Genomic DNA, 20072 nt, shown 5'->3' with positions numbered 1-20072 from the left:
TAAACAACACAGAAATCATCGATAGATACAGCGATAGCAGGCGGCTTGACGTTTGTGAGGCACTATACATCAAGAAGTCAACACCAGCAATCAACAGCCAATTATTGCACAACTATATTCTACCCACCTCAAGACTCCGCTCCAATATAGAAGCATCAAGAAATATGGACCAATAGGCTTTCTACAAACACTTCTATTCAATATCCATTGTTTCGTGTTCTGTCTTGTGTTGATGAAATTAATACCCTATTAATACCCTTGTTCTGTCTTGTGTTGATGAAATTAATACCCTATTAATACCACATTTTGTTCTGTCTTGTGTTAATGCCACATCACCCCTTCCACCTCACTCAAATGTAGATATAAAATCGGAGATACGTAAGTTCTATTCAGTTGTGTATTTGTGAACTAAAGTCTTTGAAAATGTAATAAGTTTTACGAAACGCGCCCGTGTCGCGTCAGACTAGAAATAAAAATGAATTTTGGAGAATTGATTTTTGATTTTCCTCCAACAGTGAAGCGTAATGTACGAAAGATTGAGAAAATTCGTGTTAGAATTATTAATCTTACTTTTTCGGTCATATATAATAATATATATATATATATATATATATATATATATATATATATATATATATATATATATATATATATATATATATATATATATATATATATATATATATATATATATATATATAAATAAATAAATATATATATATATATTATATAACATCTGGTTATATAACCAGAGCTTAACATTTGGTTCTTGGATGATGGTACCCAAGCTAGTTCCCAAAACTCCCTCCTGGAGAGCATCAGAAAAATCCAGGAGCAAGGTGCAGTTTTAGGCCTCACCCTGAACCCTTCTAAATGTGAAATAATATGTTCCAACCAGGACATCGTAGAGATAATAAAGGTTCTTCTGCCAAATATCTAAATAACTAAACCTGAAGACAGCACTCTCCTAGGAGCCCCCCTGCTACCAGCTACCAGACCCCCTAAAATATGTGTGTGTGTGTGTGTGTGTGTGTGTGTGTGTGTGTGTGTGTACTCACCTAGTTGTGCTTGCGGGGGTTGAGCTCTGGCTCTTTGGTCCCGCCTCTCAACCGTCAATCAACAGGTGTACAGGTTCCTGAGCCTATTGGGCTCTATCATATCTACACTTGAAACTGTGTATGGAGTCAGCCTCCACCACATTGCTTCCTAATGCATTCCATTTGTCAACCACTCTGACACTAAAAAAGTTCTTTCTAATATCTCTGTGGCTCATTTGGGCACTCAGTTTCCACCTGTGTCCCCTAGTGCGTGTGCCCCTTGTGTTAAATAGCCTATCTTTATCAACCCTGTCGATTCCCTTGAGAATCTTGAATGTGGTGATCATGTCCCCCCCAACTCTTCTGGCTTCCAACGAAGTGAGGTTCAATTCCCGTAGTCTCTCCTCGTAGCTCATACCTCTCAGCTCGGGTACTAGTCTGTGTGTGTGTGTGTGTGTGTGTGTGTGTGTGTGTGTGTGTGTGTGTGTGTGTGTGTGTGTGTGTGTGTGTGTGTGTGTGTGTGTGTGTACTCACCTAGTTGTGCTTGCAGGGGTTGAGTTCTTGCTCTTTGGTCCTCGCCTCTCAACCGTCAATCAACAGGTGTACAGATTCCTGAGCCTATTGGGTTCTATCATATCTACACTTGAAACTGGGTATGGAGTCAGCCTCCACCACATTACTTCCTAATGCATTCCATTTGTCAACCACTCTGACACTAAAAACCTTCATTCTAATATCTCTGTGGCACATTTGGGCGCTCAGTTTCCACCTGTGTCCCCTAGTGTGTGTGCCCCTTGTGTTAAATAGCCTGTCTTTTTCTAACCTATCAATTCCCTTGAGAATCTTGAATGTGGTGATCATGTCCCCCCTAACTCTTCTGTCTTCCAGCGAAGTGAGGTTTAATTCCCGTAGCCTCTACTCGTAGCTCATACCTCTCAGCTCGGGTACTAGTCTGGTGGCAAACCTTTGAACCTTTTCCAGTTTAGTCTTATGCTTGACTAGATATGGACTCCATGCTGGAGCCGCATACTCCAAGATTGGTCTGACATATGTGGTATATAATGTTCTGAAACATTCCTTACACAAGTTTCTAAAGGCCGTTCTTATGTTAGCCAACCTGGCATATGATACTGATGTTATCCTCTTGATATGAGCTTCATGGGACAGGTCTGTCGTGATATCAACCCCCAGATCTTTCTCTCTGACTCTTGAAGTATTTCATCTCCCAAATGATACCTTGTATCTGGTCTCCTGCTCCCTGCACCTATTTTCATTACATTACATTTGCTTTGGTTAAACTCTAACAGCCATTTGCTCAACCATTCCTGCAGCTTGCCCAGGTCTTCTTGAAGCCTCAAGCTGTCCTCCTCTGTCTTAATCCTTCTCATAATTTTGGCGTCGTCAGCAAACATTGAGAGGAATGAGTCTATACCTTTTGGGAGATCATTTACGTATATCAGAAACAGGACAGGTCCGAGTACAGAGCCCTGTAGGGACTCCACTGGTGACCTCACGCCATTCTGAGGTCTCACCCCTCACTGTAACTCTCTGCTTCCTATTGCTTAGGTACTCCCTTATCCACTGGAGCGCCCTACCAGTTACTCCTGCCTGTTTCTCCAGCTTATGTACCAGCCTCTTATGGGGTACTTGTGTCAAAGGCTTTCCGACAGTCCAAAAAAATGCAGTCCGCCCATCCTTCTCTTTCTTGCTTAATCTTTGTCATCTGATCGTAGAATTCTATCAAGCCTGTAAGGCAAGATATACCCTCCCTGAACCCATGTTGATTGGTTGTCACGAAGTCCCTTCTCTCCAGATGTGTTACTAGGTTTTTCTCACAATTTTCTCCATCACCTTGCATGGTATGCAAGTTAAGGACACTGGCCTGTAGTTCAGTGCCTCTTGTCTCTCACCCTTTTTGTATACTGGTACTACATTAGCAGTCTTCCATATTTCTGGTAGGTCTCCCGTTTCCAGTGACCTACTGTACACTATGGAGAGTGGCAAGCAAAGTGCTCCTGCACACTCTTTCAATACCCATGGTGAGATTCTGTCCTGGCCCAACAGCTTTTCTCACATCCAGCTCCAATAGGTGCTTCTTGACCTCATCTCTTGTAATTTCGAACGTTTCCAAGGTCACCTGGTTTGCTGTCACCTCTCCTAGCGCCGTGACTTCTCCCCGTTCTATTGTAAAGACCTCCTGGAACCTTTTGTTGAGTTCTTCACACACCTCATTGTCATTCTCTGTGTACCTGTCCTCGCCCACCCTAAGTTTCATCACATGTTCCTTCACTGTTGTCTTCCTCCTGATGTGACTGTGTAGTAGCTTTGGTTCGGTCTTGGCTTTATTAGCTATATCATTGTCATACCTTTTCTCAGCTGCTCTTCTCACACTAACATATTCGTTCCTGGTTCTCTGGTATCTCTCTCTACTTTCTGGTGTTCTGTTATTACGGAAGTTCCTACATGCCCCTTTGTTCAGTTCCTTTGCTTTCATACATTTTCTATTAAAGCCACGGATTCTTCTTTTGCTTCTCTGTTTTTTCCTGTCAGGGCTGGGACAAACCTGCTAACAGCCTCCTGACACTTTTGGGTGACATAGTCCATCATGTCTTGTACGGACTTGGTTCTGAGTTCTGTGTTCCAGTCCCTTAGGAATTTATTCATCTCCTCATAGTTTCCCTTTCGGTACGCCAGCTCTCTGTTTCCCAGTACTTTTTTGGGGGAGATAATTCCTAGCTCAACCAGGTACTCAAAGCTCAGTACACTATGGTCACTCATTTCCAAGGGGGCTTCCAACTTAACTTCTCTTATATCCGACTCATTTAGGGTAAATATCAGATCAAGCAAGGTGTGTACATGTGTGTGCGTGTGTATGTGTGTGCGCTTGAATACAATCAGCATATGCATGAGCTTCAGGTGTGAGGTGCAGAAGTCTGCTGAAGTAGTCATTCTACCACAAGGAGCAGAGCCCCCCGCTGTCCCTACCTCTCCCCGACAATGAGAGGACCTGTAGGTATACTAGGAAAGAAATATTACAAATATTTACTGTTTTACTCTCAAACAGTTTACCTTTATACTAGTGACAGGTCTTGTGAAAATAGGGTTTGTTTGTTGCCTTCTTTGTTCGTCCCCCTCACCTAATTTTTAGTACAAATTATGGACATTTTTGGGAGCAACAGTCCAGAATTTGTACTTAAGTCAACAGTAGGTGCATATATAAATGTTAAGGGATGAAATGTTGACTATTACATAAAACACTTGTCAGCAATTGTGTTCCTTTCACACTATGAAAGTTGGTATATATTAGTTGCTGAACAGAACCCAGATGACTATTGCTTTAAGTTACTCTAATTATTTACCCACGCGGCCTCTTCTGGTACATCAACACATCTGATCGTGTACTCTTCCAGTGATTAATGCCACTTAGTGGATAGGATCAATAAAAGCTGAGCCGCAGACGTGATTTTTTCCTGAACCTCTATATGAGGCCACAAAATAATAGATGTTTACTTCAAATATTACTTGTCACAGTGTGACAATAAATATGCTAGTGATTAAGAACAATAATCCAAATCTGAAGCCACGGCTCTGCCACTGGTCAACAGTGACCAATGACCGTTGTCTTGTCATTGGTCAACAGGAACAGTGCCTGATCTCTTGCATGGGGGTGGATATTATTCTCTCAGGCAAACCCTGGGAGGTGAGTGAGACAAAATGCCATGATAGATGAGTGAGAGATGAGTCACAACTACGTGAGAGTCTTTGGATGGTCTAATTAGAACCTATATATATGTCAAGTGATTAGAGGGTGTGGTAGCTTTCATCTTGGTTAATAATTCCAGCTGGTAACTTATATTCAGTAGTTAGATCAATCTAAAGAGGTTATCAATAGGGACCTGCAGCTTGGCAGTAAGCTTATTTTCCAGTGGATCAGCTTAGTCTTTGTTGATGGTTATGATGGCCATATTCTCAGCATGGTCGGGTGATTGTGTCTGGGGATGAATACTCCACCAAGGTTTTAACCAGGAAGCACCAGCCATTGGGATGCGCTTCTCAACCTAAAGTCCGTTTTATCAATGTGAAATTGAACTACTTGTATTGGGTCTTACTTTCACAATGAAGAGTTAAGAGGAATAATGCGTTGGCTTACATCGTTGGTGTAGACAGATTTATGAGTAACAATAATTATGATAAGGAGCTGCTATGTCTTAAGGGTAAGATGTTACTACCAATCGAAGAATGCTTTGCTAATAATGTGGGTGTCCCTAAACGATACCAATGAGCACTTATGAAGCTCAAAAAGGATAAAAACTATATTTACCAAATCCGATGAAAGGGGGTAGTAACTAGTAATTCTCATTAGATGAAAGAGGGTAGTAACTAGTAATTCTCAATAGATGAAAGAGGGTAGTAACTAGTAATTCTCAATAGATGAAAGAGGGTAGTAACTAGTAATTCTCAATAGATGAAAGAGGGTAGTAACTAGTAATTCTCAATAGATGAAAGAGGGTAGTAACTAGTAATTCTCAATAGATGAAAGAGGGTAGTAACTAGTAATTCTCAATAGATGAAAGGGGTAGTAACTAGTAATTCTCAATAGATGAAAGGGGTAGTAACTAGTAATTCTCATTAGATGAAAGAGGGTAGTAACTAGTAATTCTCAATAGATGAAAGGGGTAGTAACTAGTAATTCTCAATAGATGAAAGAGGGTAGTAACTAGTAATTCTCAATAGATGAAAGAGGGTAGTAACTAGTAATTCTCAATAGATGAAAGAGGGTAGTAACTAGTAATTCTCAATAGATGAAAGAGGGTAGTAACTAGTAATTCTCAATAGATGAAAGGGGTAGTAACTAGTAATTCTCAATAGATGAAAGGGGTAGTAACTAGTAATTCTCATTAGATGAAAGAGGGTAGTAACTAGTAATTCTCAATAGATGAAAGAGGGTAGTAACTAGTAATTCTCAATAGATGAAAGAGGGTAGTAACTAGTAATTCTCAATAGATGAAAGAGGGTAGTAACTAGTAATTCTCAATAGATGAAAGGGGTAGTAACTAGTAATTCTCAATAGATGAAAGGGGGTAGTAAATAGTAATTCTCAATAGATGAAAGGGGTAGTAACTAGTAATTCTCAATAGATGAAAGAGGGTAGTAACTAGTAATTCTCAATAGATGAAAGAGGGTAGTAACTAGTAATTCTCAATAGATGAAAGGGGTAGTAACTAGTAATTCTCAATAGATGAAAGGGGGTAGTAAATAGTAATTCTCAATAGATGAAAGAGGGTAGTAACTAGTAATTCTCAATAGATGAAAGGGGTAGTAACTAGTAATTCTCAATAGATGAAAGGGGGTAGTAAATAGTAATTCTCAATAGATGAAAGGGGGTAGTAAATAGTAATTCTCAATAGATGAAAGAGGGTAGTAACTAGTAATTCTCAATAGATGAAAGAGGGTAGTAACTAGTAATTCTCAATAGATGAAAGGGGTAGTAACTAGTAATTCTCAATAGATGAAAGAGGGTAGTAACTAGTAATTCTCAATAGATGAAAGGGGTAGTAACTAGTAATTCTCAATAGATGAAAGAGGGTAGCAACTAGTAATTCTCAATAGATGAAAGGGGTAGTAACTAGTAATTCTCAATAGATGAAAGAGGGTAGTAAATAGTAATTCTCAATAGATGAAAGGGGTAGTAACTAGTAATTCTCAATAGATGAAAGGGGTAGTAACTAGTAATTCTCAATAGATGAAAGAGGGTAGTAACTAGTAATTCTCAATAGATGAAAGGGGTAGTAACTAGTAATTCTCAATAGATGAAAGAGGGTAGTAAATAGTAATTCTCAATAGATGAAAGGGGTAGTAACTAGTAATTCTCAATAGATGAAAGGGTAGTAACTAGTAATTCTCAATAGATGAAAGGGGTAGTAACTAGTAATTCTCAATAGATGAAAGGGGTAGTAACTAGTAATTCTCAATAGATGAAAGAGGGTAGTAACTAGTAATTCTCAATAGATGAAAGGGGTAGTAACTAGTAATTCTCAATAGATGAAAGAGGGTAGTAAATAGTAATTCTCAATAGATGAAAGGGGTAGTAACTAGTAATTCTCAATAGATGAAAGGGTAGTAACTAGTAATTCTCAATAGATGAAAGGGTAGTAACTAGTAATTCTCAATAGATGAAAGGGTAGTAACTAGTAATTCTCAATAGATGAAAGGGTAGTAACTAGTAATTCTCAATAGATGAAAGGGTAGTAACTAGTAATTCTCAATAGATGAAAGGGGTAGTAACTAGTAATTCTCAATAGATGAAAGGGGTAGTAACTAGTAATTCTCAACAAAACAGATTACTGCCAAAAAGCAGAGGTATTGCAATCGGACACAGATACCTACGAAAAACTGACTAGAGATCCGCTCGAATCGGTTGCTTCAAAATTCAATACAATAGTCAGAAACATTGGTAACAACATATATGTGATTAAGCTCCTGGAAACGTTTAAGGTCAATAACCCAAGCATACCGTATTGTTATGGTCTAACCAAAACCCATAAGGTTAGTATTCCTTTACAACCCATTATTTCGTGCAGAGGTTCTGTTTCTTACAAGACAGCCTAATGGCTTAGTAATATATTGTCCCTCTTTTATGGGTATTTTCTCTGACTCGCTCATTAAACACTCCGAAGACTTTATAAGTAATAGTCCGAACATGGACTGTAGTAAGATAAAGCTGTTAAGCCTGGATGTTGACTCCTTTCTCACTAAGGTCCCTGTTGACGATGGTCAGGTGGTCCTGGAGGACCAATCCTCCTGGTCTGGAGGACCAACTGAGAACTGAACGACGAACTTCGCTTCTTCTGGTAAATACGATAATAGAATTAACACGATTGTGTGTATCTAAAAAAAAAATTGTTTCAAAACAACTTTTTACTGTGAAAAATATGGTCACACTATGAGAAGTCCCCAATATGGGGAGTAACCCATACTAACATGTACCTACGTCTTTAGTAGATGTTGAAGTGGCATTTACCTAACTTACCACCAATATGTATTAAGGACACAAGTTAAAATATGTGTTATTCTTGTCCTGGCTCCAGCAGCCCCAGCACTCTGTGTAATACCTTAAGCCTGGACCACTAGACAGTCGTCAGAGATTCACCAAACGCAATATTTATGAAAATAAATTTCTCACTTTCCTCTCTGAAAAATACATAATTATCCTTAATATACTTCTGGCTCAGTAAAGCGGTTCACCCATAGCTGCAGTCCCCCCCCCCTCCCCCCATTCCCCCTCCCCCCATTCCCCCCCCCCCTCCCCCCATTCCCCCTCCCCCCATTCCCCCCCCCCCCATTCCCCCCCCCCCCCTCCCCCCATTCCCCCTCCCCCCATTCCCCCTCCCCCCATTCCCCCTCCCCCCCATTCCCCCTCCCCCCATTCCCCCCCCCCCCCTCCAAGCATTCACTGCCCAGGTGTGTAAACCTCACACTAGAATAATAAGCAACTAAGAAATATTCCATAACAAAAAGTATTTTTATGTTATTTCCAGTGTATTTATAACTGAATTTTGAACATTTTCATTAAAACGAGAGAAAAATGGAGTTTTTTATGCATGAGAGTAGAGTATTTATCGGCGCAACATCTGACCAAACGATGAGCTGCATTCAGTTCAGCGCCCAGTCACTCCTTCATTCCCTTGGGCTGGACGGTAGAGCAACGGTCTCGCTTTGTGCAGGTCGGCGTTCACTTCCCGACCGTCCAAGCGGTTGGGCACCATTCCTTTCCCCGTCCCATCCCAGATGCTTATCCTGACCCCTTCCCAGTGTTATATAGTCGTAATAGCTTGGCGCTTTCTCGTGATAGTTCCCTCCCTCCTTCACTCTCGTGTTTACGTTGAGTGAGAATGTGTGTCAAGTGTTGCTAGTTGAGTGAGAATGGTGCCAAGTGTTGCTAGTTGAGTGAGAATGGTGTCAAGTGTTGCTAGTTGAGTGAGAATGGTGTCAAGTGTTGCTAGTTGAGTGAGAATGGTGCCAAGTGTTGCTAGTTGAGTGAGAATGCTGTCAAGTGTTGCTAGTTGAGTGAGAATGGTGTCAAGTGTTGCTAGTTGAGTAAGAATGGTGTCAAGTGTTGCTAGTTGAGTGAGAATGCTGTCAAGTGTTGCTAGTTGAGTGAGAATGGTGTCAAGTGTTGCTAGTTGAGTGAGAATGGTGTCATGTGTTGCTAGTTGAGTGAGAATGGTGCCATGTGTTGCTAGTTGAGTGAGAATGGTGTCATGTGTTGCTAGTTGAGTGAGAATGGTGTCAAGTGTTGCTAGTTGAGTGAGAATGGTGCCAAGTGTTGCTAGTTGAGTGAGAATGGTGTCAAGTGTTGCTAGTTGAGTGAGAATGTGTGTCAAGTGTTGCTAGTTGAGTGAGAATGTGTGTCAAGTGTTGCTAGTTGAGTGAGAATGGTGCCAAGTGTTGCTAGTTGAGTGAGAATGGTGTCAAGTGTTGCTAGTTGAGTGAGAATGGTGTCAAGTGTTGCTAGTTGAGTAAGAATGGTGCCAAGTGTTGCTAGTTGAGTGAGAATGGTGCCAAGTGTTGCTAGTTGAGTGAGAATGGTGTCAAGTGTTGCTAGTTGAGTGAGAATGGTGCCAAGTGTTGCTAGTTGAGTGAGAATGGTGTCAAGTGTTGCTAGTTGAGTGAGAATGGTGCCAAGTGTTGCTAGTTGAGTGAGAATGGTGTCAAGTGTTGCTAGTTGAGTGAGAATGGTGTCAAGTGTTGCTAGTTGAGTGAGAATGGTGTCAAGTGTTGCTAGTTGAGTGAGAATGTGTGTCAAGTGTTGCTAGTTGAGTGAGAATGGTGTCAAGTGTTGCAAAAGTTGAGTGAGAATGTGTGTCAAGTGTTGCTAGTTGAGTGAGAATGTGTGTCAAGTGTTGCTAGTTGAGTGAGAATGTTGTCAAGTGTTGCTAGTTGAGTGAGAATGTGTGTCAAGTGTTGCTAGTTGAGTGAGAATGTGTGTCAAGTGTTGCTAGTTGAGTGAGAATGTGTGTCAAGTGTTGCTAGTTGAGTGAGAATGGTGTCAAGTGTTGCAAAAGTTGAGTGAGAATGTGTGTCAAGTGTTGCTAGTTGAGTGAGAATGTGTGTCAAGTGTTGCTAGTTGAGTGAGAATGGTGTCAAGTGTTGCAAAAGTTGAGTGAGAATGTGTGTCAAGTGTTGCTAGTTGAGTGAGAATGTGTGTCAAGTGTTGCTAGTTGAGTGAGAATGGTGTCAAGTGTTGCTAGTTGAGTGAGAATGGTGTCAAGTGTTGCTAGTTGAGTGAGAATGGTGTCAAGTGTTGCTAGTTGAGTGAGAATGGTGTCAAGTGTTGCTAGTTGAGTGAGAATGGTGTCAAGTGTTGCTAGTTGAGTGAGAATGGTGTCATGTGTTGCTTAATTTACTTTGAATACTTAATTTGAGAATCGAACTTACTGTACTGAACACGAGAAGATTTGCGTAAATCAAAAGACCTTATTGACTTAATGGAGATTGTAAACGACAATCATTTGCAGTCAACATTTTCAGAAGCTGTGAAGGTACTGACAGTTTTAACAACAGTTCCAGTGATAACGACAGTAGGTGCTTACTGCAGGAGGTCCGGCTACTGCGAGATTTTCAATCTCGAGGAGAATATTTTTATTTTTATTTTTTTGCGCAGTACTACGGCGAAAGAGAGACTGTTCTAGCAATGATATCGATTGAAATTTTATTGACAGCAGAAATGGAAGATATTATTGAACGAGAAATAGAGCATTTGGCAACATTGAAGAGCCGATGGTTTCTCCTGCAGTAACATTACCGTGAGCACCTCAGTCGTCCACACCTCCGCCACCCGGACAATGTCGACCCCTAAAGTACGTTTAAGGTGTGTTTATTATTGTCTTCCCCGGAACGATTTGTTTCATTAATTATTTTTATTTTAATTATATATTTTAATTACTATTTAGATGCTGTTGTGTGAAGCTTGCAGCGACGCAGTCATATTTATTATTTTTTCTCCAGTTGCCATTGTTCCGGCTTCTAAATATATCACCAAATAACTCAAAAGTCTACGGCACCCATGCGCCAGGTTTCAGTATATCTTGCTATATATTAAAAGATTGCAACAAAAAAATAAAACGCATTAGAGCTGGGTTATTCACTACCGTGGTGGAGCCTGGGCGTGGGTGGAATCCTCACTGTGAATTACCACACACCAACCTGACACCTACCTGGTAGAACCATCTACCAATCTGGTCGATAGTTCCCCAGCAACCACACACACACACACACACACACACATATACACACACACACACCAATCCTGGAGTATGCGGCCCCAGCACGGAGCCCGTACCTAGTCAAGCACAAGACGAAGCTGGAAAAAGTTCAGAGGTATGCCACTAGACTAGTCCCAGAACTAAGAGGCATGAGTGTTACGGAAAGTCTTATCGTGTTATTGCGTCGCATCAGAATAGCACTGTTATTTAATAGTAATATTTCCAATGTTACAGGGAGAACAAGGTTAACGACCGTGAAGGTTGTTAATGGTCAGCACGGTGTGGCTCGTCCAGTGGCGGGAATTCTGACAGCCAATCAGAATCACCGGGCGAGGCATGAGTGCTGGTCGGAGCATGAGCAGCGACAGTAATCTACTCCACTCCATCCCGTCGACATACAGTCGTCGCGTGTGTGTGTGTTTGACCAGCTGGACCCAACTGTTACAGGGTGCTCCACTCTCACCATGGAAAAGGTCGCGAGGACCTAGCGGCATGGTCGACGTTTTTGAAGTTATCTAAGTTACCGTCTTTGATATTTAGAGGTCGACGTTGAGGTAACGCGCTGGTCCTGATAGTGGTACTAATTCCGGAAAGTATATCATCCTTATGTGGGAGGAAACGACGGACGAGTGACAATATTTTCATGGTCATAGTATCTCAATATATATATATATATATATATATATATATATATATATATATATATATATATATATATATATATATATATATATATATATAAATATATATATATATATATATATATTAAACATGACCGAAAAAGTAAGATTAATAATTCTAACACGAATTTTCTCTATCTTTCTTACATTTCTTTTCATTGTTGATGGTAATTCAAAGATCAATTCTCCAAAATTCATTTTTATTTATAACCACCCAATCCCACTCATATACTTGTCCAACCCATGCATGAAACAATCGAGAGACCCCACCTCCACCAATTGGTTCTACAAATCAACAACCTTGTTACTGAACCAGTATTTACCCAAGTCTTTCCTAAATCTAAACGTATCCAATTTATGAAAAATAGAAATGTAAGAAAGATAGAGAAAATTCGTGTTAGAATTATTAATCTTACTTTTTCGGTCATATTTAATAATATATGTCTACAGGAAAGACTGCTACCAAAATATACTAATATATATATATATATATATATATATATATATATATATATATATATATATATATATATATATAAAAACCTTTGGTGTCAATGTGGGGACCCATAGCCTCGGAGAAGAAAATAAAAAGTATTCAGAGGAGACCTTGTGGTTTCTCACTGAACACTAATATTATCTTCTCCTACCACCCCCATTCTTTTGTATGTACACATATATATTTACTTTATTTGAACTTTGTTACAAAAAAGCTGCAGGATATACACCTTACGACACTGGAAGACAGAAGAGTAAGGGGAGACATGATCACTACCTACAAAATCCTCAGGGGAATTAACAGGGTAGACAAGGATAAATTATTCAATACGGGTAGTACACGAACAAGGGGACACAGGTAGAAACTGAGTACCCAAATGAGCCACAGGGACGTTAGAAAGAACTTTTTCAGTGTCAGAGTAGTTAACAGATGGAATGCATTAGGCAGCGATGTGGTATAGGCTGACTCCATACACAGTTTTAAATGTAGATATGACACAGCCAAATAGGCTCACGAATCTGTACACCAGTTAATTGACAGTTGAGACGTGGGACCAAAGAGCCAAAGCTCAACCCCCGCAAGCACAAATAGGTGTGTACAACTAGGTAAGTACACACACTCACGCACAAGCACACGCATACGCACGCGCGCGCAAGAAAGAGAAGTGTGGGCAGACTGCATATTTTGGGATTGCCAGAAAGCCTTTGATACAGTACCACACAAGAGGCTAGTGAAAAAGCTGGAGATGCAGGCTGGAGTGAAAGGGAAGGTACTCCATTGGATAAAGGAGTGCCTAAGCAGCAGGAGACAACGAGTCAATGTGAGGGGTGAGGTCTCAGATTGGCGAGACGTTACAAGTGGAGTCCCACAGGGGTCAGTCCTTGGACCTATACTGTTTCTGATATATGTAAATGATCTCCCAGAGGGTATAGACTCGTTTCTCTCAATGTTTGCTGATGATGCAAAAATTATGAGGAGGATTGAAACAGAGGATGATAGTAGAAGGCTACAAGATGACCTAGACAGACTGAATGAATGGTCCAATAAATGGTTGCTAAAGTTCAACCCGAGTAAATGCAAAGTAATGAAACTAGGCGGTAGAAACAGGAGGCCAGACACAGGATATACAATAGGAGATGAAGTACTTTATGAAACGGACAGAGAGAAAGATCTAGGAGTTGATATCACACCAAACCTGTCTCCTGAAGCTCACATAAAAAGAATTACGTCTGCGGCATATGCAAGGCTGGCTAACATCAGAACAGCGTTCAGGAACCTGTGTAAGGAATCATTCAGAATCTTGTATACCACATATGTAAGACCAATCCTGGAGTATGCGGCGCCAGCATGGAGCCCGTACCTTGTCAAGCACAAGACGAAGCTGGAAAAAGTCCAAAGGTATGCCACTAGACTAGTCCCAGAACTAAGAGGCATGAGTTATGAGGAAAGGCTGCGGGAAATGCACCTTACGACACTTGAAGACAGAAGAGTAAGGGGAGACATGATCACAACCTACAAAATCCTCAGGGGAATCGACCGGGTAGACAAGAATAAACTATTCAATACTGGTGGTACGCGAACAAGTGGACACAGGTGGAAACTGAGTACCCAAATGAACCATAGAGACGGTAGAAGGAACTTTTTCAGTGTTAGAGTAGTTAACAGATGGAATGCATTAGGAAGTGATGTGGTGGAGGCTGACTCCATACACAGTTTCAAGTGAAGATATGATAGAGCCCAGTAGGCTCAGGAACCTGTACACCTGTTGATTGACGGTTGAGAGGCGGGACCAAAGAGCCAGAGCTCAACCCCCGCAAGCACAACAAGGCGAGTACACACACACACACACAGACATGTCATGCATCAGAGTTAATTCCTACAGTGCAGGTGTTGTGGAGAGTTTATACACATACATTATGCGGGAACTCTCCCAAACCCCAAGCAAAGTTCACTTATCCTCCTTCTGGCGTTTAGCTCCACTTTCACTTTTGATTTTCCCAGGATCACGAAGGTTCACTCAGTAGTCTCTCTCTATGCCTCGAGGGATCCCAAGTTAATTACGTAATATCAGTATAACTTTCCAAATATGATTCCGAGCGTTGGTGAATTATATGATGAAAAGTTTACACTTAGTAGCCTTGAGAGGGAAGGCCTGATGTGAGACCGGGCCTTCAGGGCAGGTTAATCCTCGTTGATCACAAGTAAATACGAACATGTCAGGGACTTACTGACATGAAGAATGTCTATTGCCTGATAGACTAAATGTATCCACTACTCGTTACAACGTCCCTGACTAGAATAGACGCAACTATTGGGCCAGGGGCATCGAGTCCCGTCCAGTCCTCTTGGAACACAAACAGTCAGGGACATGAATTAGCCACAGAACAGCACCTGACCTGGGAGGCGTCCCTGTACCTGCCCCTCGGCTGCCCCCCGGCTGGAGTGACACACTGTGACTCTCAAGATGATTGGCTCCCTGACAATGGGCACACGACAGCCATCGTGCAGTAACCATGCTGGGGGCAATTAGAGGTCCACAACGACACACGACTTTGGTTGGTGCTTGTGACGGACCTCGGCGCCATCTATGATCCAGGTTCTGAACTACAACAGTTGCCCCTCACATTAATATTAGTGTCCCATCTTCTGGTCTGTTGTGTTGGGAGGTGACGAGCCACCAGGGACAGGTGATGGGTAGGAGTGAAGCAGGGAGAGTGAAGGAGTACTTTGGTCCACCTTGAGACGAGCTAGCCAGTGGGGCTAGTTGAGCGCTGGGAGCTTCACTCTTGGAAGATGCTAGCCAGTGGGGCTAGTTGAGCGCTGGGAGCTTCACTCTTGGAAGATGCTAGCCAGTGGGGCTAGTTGAGCGCTGGGAGCTTCACTCTTGGAAGATGCTAGCCAGTGGGGCTAGTTGAGCGCTGGGAGCTTCACTCTTGGAAGATGCTAGCCAGTGGGGCTAATTAAGAGCTGGGAGCTTCACTCTTGGAAGATGCTAGCCAGTGGGGCTAGTTGAGCGCTGTGAGCTTCATTCTTGGAAGATGCTAGCCAGTGGGGCTAGTTGAGCGCTGGGAGCTTCACTCTTGGAAGATGCTAGCCAGTGGGGCTAGTTGAGCGCTGTGAGCTTCACTCTTGGAAGATGCTAGCCAGTGGGGCTAGTTGAGCGCTGGGAGCTTCACTCTAGGAAGATGCTAGCCAGTGGGGCTAGTTGAGCGCTGGGAGCTTTACTCTTGGAAGATGCTAGCCAGTGGGGCTAGTTGAGCGCTGGGAGCTTCACTCTTGGAAGATGCTAGCCAGTGGGGCTAGTTGAGCGCTGAAAACGTCACTAGTTGAGCGTACTAGCGAGTGCACTAAGAAGGTGGGATCGCTTGAAGACGTCACCATAACTGGAGCTAGCGTGAGGGCTAGTGATGCTCCGGGTGACCTAGTAGGGAGCTGTATATAGTACTGGTGATGGATAATAACAACGGCTATTTTTAAGAATAATTTTATTTCTTACCTTAAACATTACACTATATTTCCACCAAGGTTAGGGGCCTCTGAGCTTGAGTAGGATCGTAGAGTTTTAAAAGAACCCGGTTATGGAAGGGTCCGTAACAGTGCTCAACCGAAGCATGTAGGTACTAGGGCCATGTACTCTGTTTTTTGCATGTGAGGCCGGAATCAAGGCTGGGTGCACTGCAATATACCACACCTCGCCTGCAGTGTAAAGCAATATCTCGCATACAACACTGAGCTGTAATCACTAAAATGGCAAAAATTTTCCTTGCAGTTCCATCAACTAACTTACTAACTTTTACTGTACATTTTCTTGATTTTGCAGGCGTTGAGTGCGTCAACTGCTCACCAACATAAGACAATTTAATAGTTACAATATATGCACGAGAAGATTTAATTAATAAAAAAACACTATCGAGCTCAGGGAAGTCAATATTGTTGACCTCATCAACACAAATACGAGTAAAGGGTTGATTCTCAGCAACTTTTAACTGAAATAAAAATTGAAAATGTTGTACAAAATAAAATTATGCTAATTGTTAGGCTTGTGTGGTAGTAAATGAGAATGTATTACATGTACTGTGACCATCGTGCCTGGGGAAGCAATCCTCGCCACTTGCTCTCATCTCCACTCACATTATATATATATATATATATATATATATATATATATATATATATATATATATATATATATATATATATATATATATATATATATATATATATATATTGTGACGATTATCTCTTTCAAGAGAGATTGAGCCTGCTCTTCCCTACCTAAAGTTACGTCCAGTCTACAAGTATAAAATGCTACATTCAAGATACATCACCAGTAGCACAAAACGTTTTGACCAGGAAGCAAAACGTACCCTAAACCCCCAATACCACACACCCTCCATGCCGGCTCGTCATGAACCAGCCAACTACCCATCCCAGCCTGCCTGCTCCTGATTGGTGACTCGCCGACCGCACACCTGCACACTGCACCTCAGCGTCATCTACCTGATTCGATGTCTGAGCCTGGACCAGCCATCAACTTCAGAATATTCTTTGTGCTCTAAGAGTTGACATCTCTCTCTGGCATACTAAGCTCTCTGGCTTTTGTATACTAAGGGAGGTCTCAGCCATAGCCAATATTCTCAGCACCTTTTTTACCATTTACTATTTTGTCTCACATTGTTTTTGCATTTATCTTTGTTATTTAATTGCACTATTCATTTCCCCGAGATTTGTCTTTATTTTTATTTATGTTTAAAGTATATATTAAAGTTTCATTGTTCATACTTTGTTCATACTTTGTGTTTTACGTGTTCCTCCCTCTCACTTATCACAGACAACAGGCAACCAGTCTATCTTTTTTTTGTAAGTGTGACCAGGCATTGACACATGCCATTGGAGAACTGCCGAACATCTACACTCCAACGCTTTCCCGTCACAATATATATATATATATATATATATATATATATATATATATATATATATATATATATATATATATATATATATATATATATATATATATATATATATATATATATATATATATATAATATAATATTATATTTTATTATATTATATTATTTTATAGGAGCCCTTTCTCGAGGCCAAGTGATTCCTTCGAAGAACCAAACTCCTCTCACAAGCCTGATTAGTTATCTAGATATTTGTAATGGCATGAATTTAGCCAAGGGCTACTAACATTAGTAGCCTCCACGAGGACAGGAAGTCGGCGGCATGTCAAAGATCAAGGGGTCAAATTTATGTTGCATTTTAAAACCCAACAGTGATTTACCACTTACGGCTTCGGCGGGTAGGCGGTTCTATGGGTTAATAACCCTGTGGGTGAAAAACCATCTGCTGTTCTCAGTCCTTCATTGTGACTTGTTGAGCTTCAACCCGTTGCTCCTTGTTTGTGTTACATCTGACCTTTTAAAGAAATGGTCCGGATCAACATCCTCAAAATTGTTCAGTATTTTAAAGAAATCGATGAGATCCGCCCTGTCATGTCTAGTTTGTAGTGTTGTTAGCCCTGTGGCCCTCAACCGTTCCTGGTACGTGAGTTGACTTAGCTCTGGAATGATTTTCGTTGCCCGGTGTTGCACCTTCTCCAGAACAGCTATGTCTTTCTGAAGATGTGGACTCCATGCCTGGATGCAGTAATACAGTTGGGGGCACAACAGACACTTATACGGTTGAATGACTACCTTCTTTTTTTAAATGTAAAGGCTCGCTAGATTATTCCCAGGGTTTGGTTAGCATTATTAACTGCCGCTCCTGCTTGTTGTGCAACTTTTAGTGAATGGTGACTTCTGACTCCAAGGTCCTTTTCTTCATCTATCTGTTGTAAGGTCAATAGTGAGTGTCTCAATATTGACCACTCTCGCTAATCAATAACTTCCTGTCAGTCAGTCTCCCACTCTCAACTTTCTGTCAATCTTATATTAAATCGTCTTACCGTCGTAAGTGAGACGGTACGACGATTAAATGTAAGATTGACAGAAAGCTGAGAGTGGTGGACCGACTGACGGGAAGTTGTTGGTCAGCGAGAGTAGTCAGTAGTCAGCTCAGGAGAGGTTATCCTCTACCAGTTTCTCGGGAGATCGTTGATGCTTATATCTTGGTTAAATCCAGCATCAGGGGCTTCCAATAGGCTTAGACGCCATTAACTTGCCCGTAGAGCATATTTCTCACAAATAAATATGTGTGTGTGTGAGCATTTACTATTTGTGTTTGCAGGAGTGAGTTGTTAGCTCTTGGTCCCCGCCTTTCAAACTATTGGTTATCTGATGCACTGATTCTCGACCTATTATTCAGTTATCATATTTACTACATATATTTCTCTCCAAAACACACACACATACACACACACACACACACACACACACACACACACACACACACATACACACAGCCTTCAGGAACCTGTTTAAGGAATCATTCAGAACCTTGTACACCACATATGTAAGACCAATCTTGGAGTATGCGGCCCCAGCATGGAGCCCGTACCTTGTCAAGCAAAAGACGAACCTTGAATAAGTTCAGAGGTATGCAAGGCTAGTCCCAGAACTAAGAGGCATGAGTTACGAAAAAAAGGCTGCGGGAAATTCATCTCACGACACTGAAAGACAGAAGAGTAAGGGGAGACATGATCACTACCTACAAAATTCTCAGGGGAATTGACAGGGTAGATAAGAATAAACTTTTAACACGGGTGGTACGCGAACAAGGGGACACAGGTGGAAACTGAGTACCCAAATGAGCCACAGGGATGTTAGAAAGATCTTTGCAGTGTAAGAGTAGTTAACAGGTGGAATGCATTAGGCAGTGATGTGGTGGAGGCTGACTCCATACACAGTTTCAAATGTAGATATAATAGAGCCCAGTAGGCTCAGGAATCTGTACACCAGTTGATTGACAGTTGAGAGGCGGGACCAAAGAGTCAGAGCTCAACCCCCGCAAGCACAAATAGGTGAGTACACACACACACATGGGCGCCGGTTACTGTGTGGACAGCACGTAATCCTGGGGCCCGGGTTCGATTACCGCTGCCAGCGAGAAACAATGTGGGTAATTTCCTTCACCCTGATGTGCCTGTTACCTAGCAGTAACTAGGTAGTAAAATAATACCAAAATAATACTAAACAGGTAAATAGGTGGTGATGGTGGTGGTGTTGGGAAGAAAGCTTACTCTCTATTAATTGATTGATATTTAATTAATAGATTAATTTAAATTAATCGAAGGACCACCCTATTTTTACTGAAAAGGGAAACAGATAAAGTTAAATGATAAGGACTGAAATACCAGTGCCTATGGATAAGGAAATTATTAAAGATTATTCTTTAAACTTCAATGGACTGTATAATAATAATGTTCGAGAATAAACTTTCCGTCCTTCACAAAATGGGGGGGTTAATACCTAAGTAATCTACTCCCAGTATGCTTCATCGAGGCTGGTTCTTCCTCGAATAAAATTAGTAATTCCTACTAAATTATATGTTAATAAACATTAGATAAATTGATTAATGGTAAGAAGATTATATGTTGATTAAACAAGAAATCATTCTCGTTTGACTTTAATGAGGCTATCACTTT

The sequence above is a fragment of the Procambarus clarkii genome, chromosome 3 (genome assembly GCF_040958095.1).
Source record: "Procambarus clarkii isolate CNS0578487 chromosome 3, FALCON_Pclarkii_2.0, whole genome shotgun sequence".
Lineage (NCBI taxonomy): Eukaryota > Metazoa > Arthropoda > Malacostraca > Decapoda > Cambaridae > Procambarus > Procambarus clarkii.
Note: the sequence above shows the minus strand (reverse complement) of the source record.